Below are 17,785 nucleotides of genomic sequence, written 5' to 3' on the forward strand. Positions count from 1 at the left end.
TTTTTTTGAAAATATTTTCCTCAGTCTTGGACAAAATAGTACACTCTTGCACATATGCTAAGAATATATATAACAAAACAATGCAGAAGAATTGTAGTTGTTTCTTTCTGTTGAACTAAAGAGAAATACAATTAAATAGACAAGCATTCAAGAGTCACACTTTCTTCACCAGGCTAACACAATGAATATAAATAAAGGGACAAAAATGTTGTACATCTACAACAGAGAAGTAAAGAGATTCTTGTACATAAAGGATCATATATTTACTTAGTTTTTAAGCTCTTTGGGTCAAGGACTCTATTTTTGTCCTGTGTTTGTACAGCACCTAGCATAATGGTTCCATGACTGGGGAAGCTAAGCGCTACCCTAATGCAAATAGACAGGATGCTGAACTTTCTTGAAGACATTACATAGAAATGGATAGAGAGTCAAGATCTTTATGAAGCTTTCAGTCTCATGGAGTAAGTGGTGCTGTGTCTACAATGAAACACTGCTTATAAGTGAACCACTGGGATACCACTGTAAGAACAAATAGCCATGCTATTTCATTTCCAGTTTAGCACAGCAGCCACATTTGTGTTATATTGTACTGCATTTTCCCTGTCCTTTCTCAGTTCTGCGAACTCAATAGGCTGCTGGAGTGGTCCTTTAAATAATAAGTTATGTAGCATACAAATTTAAATATTGCTGTAGTTGCTTGAATACCAGAACACTCCACTTTATTTTCAGTTTAAAAATTTAGGGTTAAAGGTTTTTATTTTTTTAGCAAACATTTACTTTATAAAGCCAAGAAAACTATTTTTATATATATATAGCATAGATAGAGACACACATTCATTCACCAGGCTAATATATTGCAGTTGCCATCTCCAAACTTTCATGTCAGTAGGTCTATCCAACACAGTAAATTTCTGTCACATTAAAATGATACATATTTTTACACATAAAATCTCTCTGATTAAAAATTAAGTCCCTTTCAATTACAGTCATAGATTGTAGCAGTAAAATGTAACATGAAGGAAAATGCAATTAAAATTGTAGTGAACATTTATGTAAATCAAAAGTCAGTAGTGAAGCAAATATAATGAGCTAGTCAAACTGTGACTAAAGCAGATTTGTTAAAGTCCTAGTAGAGACATATATGCACAGAAACTAGACTGGAAGGTTGTTTCCCTTAGTTCCTTTTCTTGTCCCAAATAGCATTTACCAGGATCACTTTTAAAGTATGGTGGTCACCCTGAGCTACCAGCACATAAATCTTATTTGGGCCACTTCAGTCTGTGAAAATTGCAGCCTGATGGCCATTGCACTTGCCAAATCATAGTAGTAAAGTCACTCCATCATTAAATCAATTACCCCTAGCATGGGAGAGAGATCATCTGTATTTAAACTCTTCTAAATAATTAGGTAGATAACCTAATTAAGGTTAAGACATTAAGACCCCCTTTCTTTTGTAATTCTCATGTGCTGTGATATCTAGAGCTGTGCCAAAGTTCTGAGAGAAAATTCAGCCACTAGACCAGTCTCAACAAATTTTTGAATTTAATAAACAAAAAAGCAATTTATTATTATTTCTGAATGTCCATCTAGTCTTTTTCATTGATGTATGTGTCATGTTGACTGTCATCCACAACCATATATAATTAACTCATTCCCAATATCTTTCTGTGCTCAGGAGTGCACTTGCCATTAACATCTCTCCTTGCTCTTGTTCTTCTCCTCTTTTTATCTTCCTCCTCTTCCTCATGCCCACCAAAATGCCATTCAAAAACAATTCAAAACCAAACAAACTCGTGAATCTACCAAGAAAAAAGAAAACCTAAGAGAGGAAACATCAAAGTCTGCTACATGTGTTTGTGTAAATGTTAAGTGTGAACAGAGGAGAACACAAAATCTCTTTCCCTCTCTTCTTTGCTCTCACAATGACTGCCTTGCACCTTTAAGTGGGTGTGTGGGGGGATTTGGAGTGCAGGAGGGGGCTCCAGGCTGTGGGGTGGGGCCAAGCGATTCAGAGTGTGGGAACGGGCTGTGGGTTGAAGCAGGGGGTTTGGGAGCAGAATCAGGGCTAGGGCAGGGGGTTGGGGTGTGGGAGGGGGTACAGGCCCTGTGCTGGGGTGCAGGCTCTGGGGTAGGGCTGGGGATGAGGGGTTTGGGGTGCAGGAGGGTACTCCAGACTGGGGGGTGGGGCTGAGGGATTTGGAATGAGGGAGGGGGCAGGGGGTTGGGATGCATGAGGGGGTGAGGGCTCTGGGGTGGGGCTAGGGAAGAGGGGTATAGGGTGGGGGAAGGGGCTCTGGGCTGGGGCAGGGGGTTAGTGTGCCAAGGGGGGAAGGTTCTGTTATGGGTGTGTGGGCTCTGGGCTGGGGCCGGGGATGAAGGGTTTGGGATGCATGAGGGGGCTCTGGGTTTGTGGGGGTCTCAGGGCTGGGACAGGGGATTGGGGCTCAGGGTTAGGGCATGGGCTTACCTCGGGCGGCCCCCGGTCAGCAGTGCGGCTAAAGCAGGCTGCCTGTCTGTCCCAGCACTATGTTCTGCACAGCCCTGAAGCAGCTAGCAGCAGGTCCGGGTCCTAGGAGGGTGGGTGAGGAGGCTCCACATGCCACTGTCAACCACAGGTACCGCCCCCCCAGCTCCCATTGGTCTGAAGGAAAAATAGGGACTAGCCTGCCTTAGCACCACAACACCGCTGACCGGACTTTTAATGGCTTGGTCAGTGGTGCTGACTGGAGCTGCCAGGATCCCTTTGCAACTGGGTGTTCCAGTCAAAAACTGGACAACTGGTCATCCTGGCCTGGGGTATAGGTAGGAGGAGAAAGGACACAGCAAAAGTCCCGCTCCCCATAACAACTGAGCTGTGATAATTGGGTTAGGGGCTGGTTTCAGTTTTTTTGCTTGGGGCACACTCAGGGAATTTTCACTTCTTTCTTTTATGTCAGGCTTAGCACTAGAACTGGGAGAAGGGGAGGGATTCAAAGGCTGCACAGGGCATATGTTGTGGGAGTCAGTGGCAGACAGGGTAGTAGCCAGGCAACTGGGGCATGGGGCTGGTGCTAGGCCAAGGGCGGATGGGCTTCAACCTGCAGCCCCCTCCGACATTCCAAAACCCTCAGCCTCACCTCCGAGTCTGGAGCCCCCTCCTGCACCCAAAATGACTAATTCCTGGCCCCTCCCTAGGGCCTGTACTTCCTTCCACACCCCAACCTGCTGCCTCAACCCACAGCCCCCTCCCAAATTCTGAATACAATAGCCCCACCCCCCAGTCTAGAGTCCCCTCCTGCACCCCAAACCCCTCATCCCCAGCCCCACCCCAAAGCCCGGTTCTCACTCCCTCTTACTCCCCAACTCCCTGCCCCAGCCCAGAGCTCCCTCCTGCACTCTGAACCCCTCATTTCTGGCTCCATCCTGGAGCCTGGACTCCCTGTTAGAGCCCTCACCACCTCTCACACCCCAACCCTCTGCCCCAGCCCAGTGAAAGTGAGTGAAGGTGGGAGAGAGAGAGCCACTGAGGGAGGGGGAATGTAGTGAGTGGGGGGCACGTCCTCGAGGAAGGGGCAGGGAAGGGGAAGGGACCTCGGGGAAGGGGAAGGGCTAGGCTGTTCGGTTTTCTGCAGTTTGAAGGTTGGCAACTCTAGGGATGGGTCTCAGCCAATTGGCCCTTTGGGGCCTGTGTACTACCATGGATGTTCTGCTTTGGCAAACGGTGTGGAGGGTGTTGTATGCCAGGGTAGGGAAAGGGGAGGAAATATATCCTCAGTGCTTATGGTTAGTTGTTAAACGAGTGGCTTGTTTTGAGAGTTTGGCATTTCTTTTGAGACCCATCTGGCAACTCCAGTCAGGAAAGAGCCAGCTTACGTCAGGATGAGATGAGGAGCTCCTTGCTGCTTTAGGGAGCAGCTTGTTTTCTCCCTCTCTCCCTTTTTTGGTTCTGGAGTGCTATCATTCTGAATTCTAAGAACTAAAGTGATGTAATATTGCAACTTCCATCAAAAGTATTTATGTTTTTATCTTATTTCTCTCTGCATAAGCTATGAACATAGAGTGATAAATGTAAAACTTCCTTGCTGTGGGGTCCAGCCTCTCAGGACATTTTTAAACATGAAACAGTTTGCACCTATTTGGCACCTAAAACTGGTGATAAGTGCATTAGAAATGCCTTAAATAGATATGATTCCAGTGAAGTTGTGGCCATTTTGCAAGTTTGTATTCACTGCTATCTGCCTCCTGTGAGCTGCTGTGCTCTTCACTACACCTATATAAAGAGCTGCAAATTGAATTTCACTAGTTTAAATTACAGTATTTCACTGTTTATAATGAGGACACATTTTTAATATTTTATTTTCTGTAGACAAAAATAATGACTGATCGCTAATTGAAAATTAAAGTACTAACTGTACAAGAAATACAGTACTTAGGATTGTCTTCAACTGTGTGACTTTCTGCAGTGAATTTGTCTATTAACAGCTTTTCCTTCATGAGCATATCTGTCAATGTCTTATTCTGTAAGTGTGGAAGAAAGAGGAAGACTTAAAAAAAGGGGGATAGGTTAATTAACAGTAGATATTGTTTGTATATATATTGTACACTAAAAACAAAGGTGCTTCGCAATAAATAGCCATTCAGCATCAGATAAACAGTTGCGGGAAAAAAAATCAGAGTGATTCCAAACTAGAGGAAGAGGAATTTGCTCATGGATAAAAGGCACCATGTGAGGAAATGCTTTGACATTGGAGGGAAGCTCATTGGATTTAGTTTATTCTAAAGATTAGAAATTAATGAAAACTAAAGGACATGTGTGTGAGAGGTGAGCATTTTCTTTCACTATAATCCATCTCCTATTAAAAAAAAAAGTCAACACTGAAGCACTTTCTCTCCCTTGTTGTCTCCCTCATGTGGTCTCCCTTGTCTTATTCTATATTGGAATCAAGGTGCATTATCCTCCTCAGTACATAAGCAATATTTAATTAGCGAAAGTGCATCATAAAGTGAGCATTTATGTGTAAAAGCTTGCTTGTGTGTGTGTGTTCTTTTCATGTTTGTTTTGGGACTTGAATGGAGGAGACTGCATGGTGCTAGAAATTGCTATAACAATAGCAGATACCTCAGCAGTCAAGCCACCAGGAAGATCCTGGATTTGGCAAATTAAAGGAGAGCGAGCTATCCAAGGATCACAGCAGTGAGTAGTCGATTCATTTTTGGATACAGATTTATGTTTGAAAATATGCAGTGGTTGCAGAAAAAAAGTGAGGCTTAGGAATGGAAATCTTATTTGCATGCTGAAATTGTGGTGGGAAATCAGATACCCCACATATTCAGGGGGGCTATCTGTTGGTAGCACAGAAAGCCTAACAAAGACCAAAGAGGAAATTGCCTCCAGAATTCATTCTACATATTTCATAAGAAATGCTGAGATCATCATCAAGCTGCATTTACTGGAGAATCAAGGTTATTACCATCCTATTTTATTATCATCATTATATAATTTAAGTTCACCATCCTGAATTTTATTCTACAAGCCCCATCAAATCACCTCCCAAAAACCTAAATGATGAGCAAGACCTTGCATAATGTGCCCGAAGGTGAAAACCCTTGGACTTTTTCATAGGAATGGAGAAAACAAATTCCAAAGTGAAAGCCTCCCTCCTGATAATGCCCTGTTTTCAGTTCTCCAAAACTGGAGTCAGTTTGATTGTCAGCACAGAGCACTCTAAATATACCTTAAAGCTTGTCCTTCCTGAAGCAATGTCTTAAGATAAAAGGAATCTCACTTGGCTTCCCCCGCTTTAGGTTTTCAGGGTGTGCATGTCAGAATCTTGTTATTGCCTACAGTCTTCAATCTTGCTCAGTTAGCAGTCAGCGTAACCATTTACATTTCAGGCAAACAAAGTTAAGGTGATGTTTAAAACAATGGCTCCAGCTGCTTTCATATTGGATCATTCAAAATGCAGCACCCAGGTCAATTGAGAGAATAGTTGACAGTTTTGTTCAAAAATATAATTTAGCAAGCATAGTAAATAAGAAATCATATTGTAATAGAATAGAAGGCTCTTGGATTGATGGGCATAGCACTGTAACTTGGCTGTTTATAAAAGATAAAAATAATGTATGCAAATTAGATGAAGCTGAAAGAAGTCTAGCTGAGATGGGTTAAAAAGCCAATTTTCTTTCATTGTTTGTAATGGGATAAATAATTCTATAGTAGGCATCAAACACCCAAAACATCTTAGTAAGTCACTTAAAGTTTTTTATTTGTTTCTCATCCCAAGTCAGAAACTGTTGGGAAAATAATCAGCAGGCAATCAACGTATCAGTCCAGAATGGATATTCTACGCTGACTGACACACAAGAGCGACCATTTGTTTCAAGTTTCAGTGTGGGGAGAATTGGTTTATGTTGGGTGTCACTGGAACTTTTCCAAACTAGAATTTCAGAGACTGAAGCAAATAATGAGTTTGGGCCCGATTCTCATTTAAACTTGGGTCCCTATTTATAAAGGATCCTTAAAATGGGTGCTATTAATTTACCTAGTTGTATTTCCAGTACAACTTTTTGCTACATTATAGATCATGAACAAGATTGTCATCCACTAGATTGCTGCTGTTTCAGTGTGGGAAAAATATACAAACTATCAAATGCTGATTATCCTACTGCTTTAAGACTGCAGTGAACTCTGCACATGCTTTTTCTTATGAACATCTGTACACAGAAATAAATAAAATCCAAAATTTGTAAGTATAAGCATTATCAATGAGTTAACAGTTGGTAAAAGTGGAAAGGTCTTGTTTTGAAATAAAGGAGACTATCTATTTCCAGAAATGTGTTAATGATATTTGCTTACTGGACTACAGATTAGAATATTTAGTAATTTTCAAAAGTATTAATCCATCTAAACCCTCTGTCTCTCTTTCTTATGGTTTGAAAGACATCTTTGTTTCCACACAAGCATTTGCAAGGAAAAAAAAACAGTATCTTAACCAATCCCCACACTTTTTTCTGATGGTCAGACATCAACATGGCTAAAACTTAGATTTTGATCTTCCCCCTTGCCAAGCCTTTTTGCCTTTGTTAGTTATTATAAACAACACTCCCATTTTTCCATGTGCTAAAGCCCATGATCTCAGCTTTATCTTTGTCTCATCTCCTCTCTCTAGATCCACACATCCAAGCTTTTTTTTTTCTTTAAATCTTACTGTTTTTTCCTATACATTTCTAAGATCCCAACCTTCTTCTCTATCCAAGAAGTAAACCATTTACCCCATCCTTGATTACTGGACATCATGATTACTGAAACCTCTTCCTTTCTGGTCTGAGCAAATGCAATCTTGGCTTCCAGGAATCCATTCAAAATGCTGCTGCAGAAGTAATCTTTCTGGCTCATTGCTTTCAACTACATCACTTCTCTTTGCATTCTTTCATTGGCTCCCATCTTTGACATAGTAAGCCAAAGCTATTTGTCTTCACTTTTAAGGTCTTTCATGTCCTAATTTTGCCTTATCCACCATCTTAACTCATATACACTATTGAACTATTGACCCACCAACAATGCCAAATATGTGCCAATTTTTTCCAAAAAGCACCTTTGTACTTTCTCCTATGCCAACCCTTAAATTCTGTGATGTTCTGGGGTGCAATCCAAAGCAGTGAGGGATGTGTTTCTGAATATCCTTAAATGCCTTAAATGCTATGCCTTAAATGCATGCCTTAAATGCTATGCTGCTGTGCAGAACCTGAACACTGACAGCCAGGAGAAAAGCATGCACTGAGTGTCTACATGTTTTGCCACTCTGGTTCAGCACTCTGAGTCCAGCAGTCCACCAACAACCTAATAGCCCCACTCTAGTCTCTAGCTCCCAGTTACCTTTTGCAGGGGTGACCCCAAACACACTCCCAGTCCTGAATGTCCCCCAAACTGTCTGAAGTGTCCAGGCGTCTCCTGGCACACTTAGAGAAGTTACTAAATTTTCTGTTCCCTTTAAAGAAACAGTACATCAATAGATTACCACCTTATTGGAGTTAACAAACACTCTATTTTAATCAAAGTACTGGATCGGTTTATAGTAAAAAGTAAAACAAGTGTATTAAACAAAAGTCGTAGGTTTAGTGATACCAAGTGGAATGAATATAAGTTAGAAAGGCTTACAAAGAAACAAAAAGTAGGAATACGTTTCTAAGACTAAAACTTAATTTCACCCAGTTGCAATCTTTGCCTAAGCAGGTTCTTGCCTGTATTCGATTTCCAGAGACTTCAATCCCTTTGTCTTGAAGGACCCATCTTTCTGTGATCTCAAGAGCCCTGGCGTCTTTAGTCCTTCAAGTGATGGATCACTTAGGGGTTCTCTGCGCCTCCTTTTATAGACCAATATACCTTTGAAAAGCATCTCTCTCAAAGTCATTGACTTTGCCACAAGAGGCAGGAAGGCTCCTGTGGTTGCCACCTCCAGCCCCAATGGAGATTGTTAAGTGGTGACCCTACTTCATTTATATTAAAGACCTGGACAGACCTATTCTACATCACTCAAACACAGAGTTTAAATCATAATATCAGGGAACATCCATAAAGCCACATATACAGTGGACCTCCATTTATCTGACTCTCCCTTAACCAACTCTCCACATTTATCTAACAACCATTCTCTGGTTTATCCAGACTTTGATTATCTGATCTGGCCTCTGCCCCAGGTAGACCAGATAAACGGGATTCTATTGTAGTATTAAAACATACATTTCACAATAGATATTAATCACCAGTGAGTTGTTGGTTTTCCAGTGATATATTACATGACAACTTTTAGCCACGGATCATGATACCAATATATTGGGATACATTAGTCCAAGCTAGTTAAAACTCACACTACTCAGCAGAAGCCTCTTGCCCACTGGCCTTGGGATGCTTAGAGGCTTACAAATTCTATGCAAATATCTGCAAGGTCATTAAATTATCCTCCTTTAAATTTATCCTTAAAACCCGGCTGTGCCATCGTGCCTACAAAACACAAAAAAACAAAAATAAGTGAGAGCAGCTAGATCATTGGAGCAAATTCACAAAGAGACCCAGGTACCTAACTTTGACTTTAGGCATCTAAGTCCAGTGTTTAGGTGCCACTCACATTTATAAAACTATTGATCAGCTGTTGTCTCACCCAGTGGATGCCTAAACTCACTAGGCACCTACATTTTCAATCTAAAATTTCCTACTTGCCTAAGTTTCTGCCTTTGGGTATGCACACTGTTCCCTCCCTCTAGGTGTCCAGATGACTAATCCCCAGTGTGATCTACAAAGCAGGGAAAGATAGATGTTTCTCCACCTATATGACCTGTGGGGCCAATCCAGTAGGTGAGCTCAGAACCCAGCAAGTAGATAGGGACCCTGTGACAGACTCTATCTTATGTTCCTCCTTTTTACAAAACTACGATAAATTTTGTACAAAGTGTGTTTTGTGAGGTATCATAAAAACGCATAATCTGCTAAACATTATTGTCCTGGTAAAATGTACGTGGCAACATTGTATGTAAGGTATTAAGATTTTACTGTATGACATTGCTGACACATGCTCCAAGTTTAGAAAAGTATCCCAAACCAGTTTCTCAGACACAAAAGTTTAGCCAGCACTTCAGACAGTTGTCAACATAATCAAGTGAACTACTACTGGGTTGAGTGGCCATTCTTTGGAAGAACGGTTTGAGCAACAAATTTACATCTTGGCAGACAGACTTGCTGTCCACTGAACCCCAGATGGAGAGTATTCTCAAAGTTGAGAAATGCTAAAAGAAAGGAGAACAGTGGACACAAATCACCTCTCTCCGCTCATTTCTAATCATGACATCAACATCTGAAGATAAAAGGAGAATCTTTGAACTGGGGGGAGGGTCCTGTCTGAAAGGAGTTCAGCCAATAAGACTGCTGTAAGGATATGATGAGAGTACTCTGCATTGAATTCACTTAGCTTGATAAGTTAGGCATTAGTTTGCATTTCATCTTTCATTTCTTTGTAACCAATTCTGAATTTTATGCCTCATTACTTGTAATCATGTAAAATCTCTTTCTGTATTTAATAAACTTGTTTTATTGTTGTTTCCAAACCAGTATATGCTTGGTTGAAATGTCTGGAGCCTCCATTTGATATAACAGGATTTGTGTATGCCATTTTCTATTAATGAAATGACAGACTTACTATGAGTTTGTACTTCAGAGAAGGAAAGAGCTGGGCAATACAAGATGCACATTTATGAGGAAAAGTCTGGGACTGGGAGTTTGATGTCACATGCAATTTAATTCAAGAGTGGCTGGTTAATGATTTTGCATGCTAGAGACTGTGTGAACTAACCAGGAGTGGTTGTTCTCACAGAGAAGTAGTGTAAAAATCACCCCAGATTGGAGAGTTGAGTGTGTGACAAATACACCCCATATTTGTCATAATAATAGTATTATGATATGATTATGACATAATTATGATGCACTTTGTACAAGATAGGTCATGTAAGGTGTCATTGGAAAAGTTATTTGCTGAATATGATTATTTTATTTGTATTCATGGATCATTTTTGGATCTGAAGTTATAAATGTTGACTATGGATCTGTATTTCAAATGGGCTTATTCTGGGAAGCACGCACAGCCAGCCTTTCAGATACAACAATGAAGAAGCCAGGTAGTGCTAATGGCTAACCAACAAATAAAATGGGCTGTGGAATTGCTTAACCTTGGACATTTGGCCAGCCTAGAAATGGCTGCTATGACTTTGCAGGGCATGTGACCAAGCCACATGACTCTGGACTCCATTTTGGGGTGCCTGTGTTTTTCTACAAGCTGGTCAGGGAACTTAGTTTGGAACAAAGGGTTCCTACCATATGGAAAAGCTTATAAGGCAGGGAGTAACATCATTGCTTGTTCTTTACTCCCCCACAACTCAACACCAAAGAAAAGTTCCTAAGGAAAAATGACTTGGAACAGGGGTGGGGATCCCAAGCTGCAAAGCAAGTGCAGCTTTGTGCCTTAAGAATCTGAAAATCTGCTTGTATAATCAGATGGGTGAGAGACTGCTAATTCATATTCAATCTATCTAGTATGTTAAGCTTAGTTTGCATTTTTGTTTATTTCCTAAATAATTTGTTTTGATCTGTTTGCTATCCCTTATAACTACAGCTACGTTTTAGTCATGGCTATTTTTAGTAAAACTCATGGACAAGTCATGGACAATAAACAAAAATTCAGGGCCTGTGACCTGTCCATGTCTTTTACTATAAATCCCTATGTAAAACTTGGGCCGGGGTGCCATCAGTGCTGGGGGAGGGGGCCTGGGACCCCCGCTGGAGCTGGTGGGTGGGGTAGGGGGTGGCAGTGTGCGGCTGGGGACCTATGCTGGTGCTACAGGAGAGCCAGTGGCGGCAACTGGCCTAGGAGTTCCACTGGTGCTGGGGAGAGGGAGGGGGGGAAGGCAGTGGTGCATGGTCTGGGACCCCTACTAGTGCTGGGGGGAAGGACAGGCAGCGGCATGTGACCCAGGACACCTGCTGGGGCTGGAGGGCAGGACAGGAGGTAGCACACAACCCGGGACCCTACTGGTGCTGGGGGTGAGGGGGAGTGGTGCATAGTCCAGGACCCCTGCTGGTGCTGGGGGATAGGGAGGAGGGTTGTCAGGGCTTTCAGGCTCCCTACCTAGCTCTTACCAGCATGCCCTGCAGCTCCTAGGGGAGAGGTGGCTAGGGGGGCTCCACGCGCTGCTCCTGCCATAAGCACTGGCTCTGCAGCTCCCATTGGCCAGGAAGCACAGCTAATGGGAGCTGTGGGGGTGGCACCTGCAGGTACAGGCAGCACATGGATCCCCTTGGCCCCTCTGCCTAGGAGCTGCAGGGACATGCCAGTGGGATCCTCCTCCCCCCAGGTAAGTGCCGGCCTGTACCCCAACCCCCTGCCTCACTCCTTAGCCCCCTCTCACACATCCAAAATGCTGCTAACCCAGGGGATGCCCATCTCGGGCAACCCCATAGCCAGCACCAGCCACTGCAGAAGTCACAGAGGTCATGGAAAGTTACGGAATCTGTGACTTTCATGACCTCCATGACAGACACACAGCCTTACTTATAGTCATTTAAAAACTATCTTTTGTAGTTAATAAACTTCTTATTGCTTTATCTGAACCTGTGAGTTTGAATGAAGTGCTTGGAAATCTTAGCTCAAGGGGCAAAGGCTGTTGCATTTCCTCACCACATTGAGGGGGAGGCAAACTGGATAATAAATTCATACTGATCGGAGTTTTGACCAGGGCATAATGGTACAGCTCTGGGGTCCTAGGCTGGAAGCTGGTGGTTATTTTGACTGTAGCCTCTCTATTGTTGGTTCATGCAGTGGCAGGTCAGCCTGCATGTTACTGCAGCTGGGTGTGTCCCTACCTGTGTGAATGCTGGTGTAAGTGTAAGACCGGGAGCAGGTCTGCAGCTTGTCATAGCAGCACGTGTGAGAGGGAGCCCAGACAGGTGAGTCAGAGGGCTCAGTGATGCCCCAGTTCCAGGTGGCATCCCACGGGAACCCATAACAGTGGGGACACAGCTGTCCATCAGTCTGGATTGTACCCTGGGGAATATCACAGGTCCATTTAGAGTGGGGGCTGGGAGGGAAGTGTTAGTTGTGTCCACCTTATAACTTTTGGCCCAGTGGTTAAAGCACTGATTCAGCAGGGTAACCAGACCGCAAATGTGAAAAATCAGGATGGGGGGTAATATGAGCCTATATAAGAAAAAGACTCCAAAATCAGAACTGTTCTTATAAAATTGGGACAACTGATCACCCTAGAAAGCAGATTAATTCCCCCTGACCCCATATTTGATGGGGAGAAAGGATTTGGATAGGAGTTTCCCATCTCTCAGGAGAGTGGTCTAACTACTGTGCTATGGGATATTCTGCCTTAGTCTTTGCTACTTAAACTGTTGCACTTCGGACAAATACTTAAATAGTCATTGGACCAGAGAGAAAGTGAGTGTGTATGACTATTGCTGGATGGTTAAGGTGCTCACTTGGGAGGTGGAAACCAAGGATCCAATTCTTCTTCTCTAGGGACTATTTATTTATCTATCCAAAATGGAAAAGCTAGAAAATTGAATGTCTACAAATATATTTCAATGATCAGTATTGCAGTTGCAGCACTCTGTGGGTCCCTCTACTACCTGAGAGAGTCCAGCACTTTCAGGGGTACCATGATTGACTTGGAAAGACAATGTCTGGTGGGGTGTACATACTCCTTAACCACGCCTGAAGTCTGACATGCGACATAATGAATATGAAAATTGACATATGGCTTAGGAGTTGTAGGCAGGCCCTTGAAATTGTTTGTGGACTGTGTGCTGTAGGGTAGAAATTAGACTGGACAAGTTGGAGAATATTTCCAAGGGAAGATAAGCTCTGGTGGCTCTGGAGTCTAGAGTGGCTCTGATAAAGTCTATCCGCTGAACTGGTGTCAATGTAGATTTTTGTAGAGTGATTTGAAGGCCAAGGGACTAAACAGGGTTAGTGCTTTGGAGATTGCCAGCCAAACCTCTAGAGCCGAGTGATCCCTGAGGAGCCAGTTGACCAAATATGGACATACTGCCATGCCCTACTGATGTAGTGAGCTGCCACTACAGAGAAGACCTAGGTAAAGACACCTGGGGTCATGAAGAATCTAAGGGGGAGGATGTGATACTAGTAAAGATCTGAGTCTATTACAAAGCACAGGAAGTGCTTGTGGGATGAGTGAATTGCTATATGAAAGTAGGCATCCTGGAGGCCAAGTGCGACAAACCAGCTTCCCAGATCTAGGGGTGGAATTATGGTAGCTAAGGTTACCATCCTGAAATGCTGCAAAAGGATGTAGGGGTTATGACCCATTGGCCTTGAACCCAGGCCCACAGGAACAGTCTTGCTCCAACCCTCCACTTAGCAGCCTGCTGACAACTGCTTTCCCACAACCCATGAAGTCCAACCCCAGCCTGAGGTCTAGTGGTAGTATTTCAGAGCAGCCGATTGGACTGCTGGACCTATTTATACTGCAGCAGGAACAGGAAGCTTCCTGAAACACTGGGATCCATCCTGCTCTGGACTGTGTGCCTTGTGCTTCCTACTCATGCTTCCTTAATTTGACCACTACCCCAATCCTGGAATTGTTTGACCGCGTGGGGGCTCCCTCAAATTCACTAAACTGAATCTCCGTGGAGCTTACAATATTATCAATATCCAAGATAGGGACAAATGGGGGTTCTTTTGAACCCTGTATGGCCACTTTCAATATTTAGTCATGCTGGTGCATTAGTCGATCCAAATGGCAACATTCCAGCACTCCATTAATGTTGTGCTATAAGACCTACTGGACCAGTTTGTACTGGTAAAATTAGATGATATATTGATCTTTTTGGATGATCTGGATCAACAAACCATTTACATTCATGCAGCCCTGGTGAGACTACAATAACAACAGTCTCTACACTAAACTTGAAAAGTGCATATTCAGTCAGACCTCAACCGAGTTTCTGGGTTTCATCCTGTCCCCAGAAGAAATCAAGATGGCTCTGCACAAGGTCACAGGCTGTCCACAACTGGGCAGCCCCATGCAATGTGTGTGGCCTACAATATTTTCTAGGCTTTGTAAACTTGTACTGGAGGTTCATCTCAAAGTTTTCAAAACAAGCCAAGCCCGCATTGCCATACTCAAGAAGAATGCCTAGTTCCAATCCTCATTCAAGGCCCAGTATGCATTCAAACAACAAAAACTTCACCACTTCACCACCCAGACATGGCTCAAGTTTTCATTGTGAAAGCTGATATCTCTAGCACAGCAATTGGGGTAGTTCTCTCCCAGAAGCACAGACCCAAGCTCACGCTGCACCCCATCACCTACTACTTGATGAAGCTTACCCCTGATGAGAAACTATGAAATCTTGAATAAAGAGCTCTTTGCAAGAAAGACTGCCTTTGAAGAGTGGTGACATTACCTGGAAGGGGCCCATCATCCAGTCCTAGTATTTACTAATCGCAAGAACCTCGAGTACTGTGCAGGGCCAAGGCCCTTAACTAATTATAGATCTTGTGGACCCTCTGCTTCTCCCAGTTCAGTTTTACCTTGTCCTACCCCCTGGAACTAGAAATAGCAAAGCTGATGCCTTGTCCCAAACACATGCCTCTACCCCACGAGGCCCCATTCTGGAATCAGCCCACATTATCAGGTCCCATAATTTCCTCAACATGACCCACAACCAGGACCTGCTGATGTTCATCAGCTCTGTCTCTGGAACTCCACCTGATGAAATGCCATTATTAACTGAGGACCACACAAAACTGTGAGGGGATCACATTATAAGGGACTGCATCTATGCTGCCCCAGGACCTGCAAGATTGGCAGTTCTTCAACTGTGCCATGGCTCCACCCTGGCAGGACACTTGAAGCAATATAAAACCCAACAATTAACATCCTGGTAGTTCTGGTGGTCCCATTTGCACTCTGCAATAGTGACCTTTGTGGCTTCCAGCCACGTGTGTGCCCACACCAAGATCCCAGAAACCCTGTCGTCTCTTCCAACCTGTGGATTCCCTGCACAGGTTTACCCTCCACCAGGCCCTAGTTCACTGCCCACTTCTGCCACAAGGCCCTATATATATTAGGGATGTACGTGCACCTGTCCTTTGCCTACCATCCTCAGTTGTATGGCCAAATGGAAAGAATCAACAAGATCCTAGAACATACCTAGGATGCTACACCAAACACAAGCAGAACAACTGGTCTCCACTATTATCATATGCTGAGCTCTCATATAATACAGACCGTGAATCCACAGGCCATAGCCCCTTCTTTGTCAACTATACATACCAGCCCTGATTTTGTGCACAGCTACCAACATCCTCCCCAACCCGTCAGCCTTGGACTTAGTACAACACATCCATCACATCCAAGAGGAGGTGAAGGGACACTTTGAGAGGCAAAGGAGGACTGCAAGAAGCATGCAAACCCACATAGGCAACAAGGCCCCACCTACTCTGTAGGACAAAATGTATGGCTTTCTACAGAACTTCTCTGCACAGACAGACCCTGTCAGAAACTAGACCTTGGTCCATATCAGATTCAGTGATAATTCAGCACAGTCACCTTTGAGCTACAGTTCCCTCAATCCCTTAGAGTCTACTCTATATTCTATGTCTCTTCAAAAACCTCATAGTGCCCTATCACTGTCTCCCCTTCCCCCAACCAATGAAAGTGAAAGGTAAGGAGGAATAATACATTGTCCATGAAGTCCTCGATTCCAAGATCAACCAGGGTCAATTGTGGTGCCTGATTGACTGGGAAAGTGATGACCAAGAGGAATGCCCTTGGGAGAAGGCTGAGAACATTCACACTCCCACCTTGGTTCGGGCCTTCCATAGGTGTCATCCTGACAAACCTGGACCCACACTGCCTAGAGTGTGCCCCTAAGTGAGGTAGTGATGTCATGGCCCACTGGCCTCAAGCCTGAGTCCACAGGATCAGCCATGCTCCAATCCTTCACTTGACAGCCTGCTGACAACTGCTTACCCAGGACCCATGAAGTCCAGTCGCAGCCTGAGGCTCCAACCTATTGGCACAGTCCCAAAGCAGCCAATTGGCCTGTTGACCCTATTTAAGCCAGCAGCAGGAATAGGAAGTTGTCAGAACAACTGGGATCCACCCTCCTCCTGCTCCACCCCCAGCTTGTACTCCCCCACCTCAATGTCCTGGTATCCAGACCCTTCTTTATTCTTGGCATCTGACTTGTGGTTCTGATCTCCAGTTCATCTCCTGCTTCTCATCTCCTGGTATTCTGACACAGCTGACTCTTGACTCCTGTCTCATGACTGTGGACTCCTGCTCTGACCACTAGGTCTAGCTGCTTATGATCTGGCCCTGACAGTAGGTGTTCAGGTTTCTGAGATCTAGAATCATTCTCCAGCTGCCATCACTTTTGGGAACCAGGACATATGTGGAATAAAATCCTCTTCTGACAAACTCAGGGATTGCCTCCAAGTGCAGAAGAGATTGGACTTTCTGCTCCAATAAATCTTTGTGACAGGGGTACCTGAAGAGAGATAGGGACAGTGGATGAGTGGGATAGAGGGTAGGACGATAGAATATAAATAAACAGAGTATCCCACATTGATCTGCAGGATCCACTTGTTTATGGTGATGTATTCGCAGGCAGGTGGGAAGAGGGGGCAGTCATGCAGAAAAGGATCTGGAAGGAGGGGTTGTCTGAGGCCCTCAACTATTCTGTCAAAATGGTCTTTTAGATGGAACTACAGATTATGGAATCATTAAAGTGATAGTCCTCTTTTGTGAGGTATGGATATCCTTTTAGGGAATTCTGAAGACTTGGGAAAGTTCTGTTGTGGGTGGTACTGAAAGAGCCTAGAACATTGTGCAATTTGAGATTTCCTACAATGTCTCTTTTTTGCAGGTACATATATTCCCGGTGATTGTAACATTAACTTTGATTCTTAAAGGGAGTGGAAGGCCTAGAGTCTGTGTCACCACAGAAGAACCTGGTCCCTTTAAAGAGGAGTTTTTTCATGGTGTTTTGCACCTCCATTAGGATTCCAGAAGACTGGGGCTAGGGCACTCACGTCATAACCTGTGTCAGCGATGCTGAGGGTGACCTGCAAGGAAGATTTGATGATCAAATGATCCTCCAAGGTGAGGGCCTGAAATTGGTCATTTTGGTCTTTTGGCCGGTGTTCCATAAAATGTGTAGACTTTGCGCAGTTGTTGAAATCCTATTTTTCCATCAAAGCCTGGTAACTTGTCACCCAAAATTGAA

The 17,785-nt window shown here is 43.7% G+C and overlaps 1 long non-coding RNA gene across 1 annotated transcript; it reads right to left on the minus strand.

The window, feature by feature from the left end:
* Positions 1–11,079: 11,079 nt before the first annotated feature.
* LOC122457622 lies at positions 11,080–12,286 on the minus strand. Its single transcript, XR_006277259.1, has 3 exons — positions 12,093–12,286; positions 11,914–11,915; positions 11,080–11,132 (listed from the first exon to the last, which is right to left on the minus strand). It is a non-coding gene; the product is annotated as an uncharacterized LOC122457622 (long non-coding RNA).
* Positions 12,287–17,785: the final 5,499 nt, after the last annotated feature.

Source organism: Dermochelys coriacea, chromosome 1 (genome assembly GCF_009764565.3).
Source record: "Dermochelys coriacea isolate rDerCor1 chromosome 1, rDerCor1.pri.v4, whole genome shotgun sequence".
Classification (NCBI taxonomy): domain Eukaryota; kingdom Metazoa; phylum Chordata; order Testudines; family Dermochelyidae; genus Dermochelys; species Dermochelys coriacea.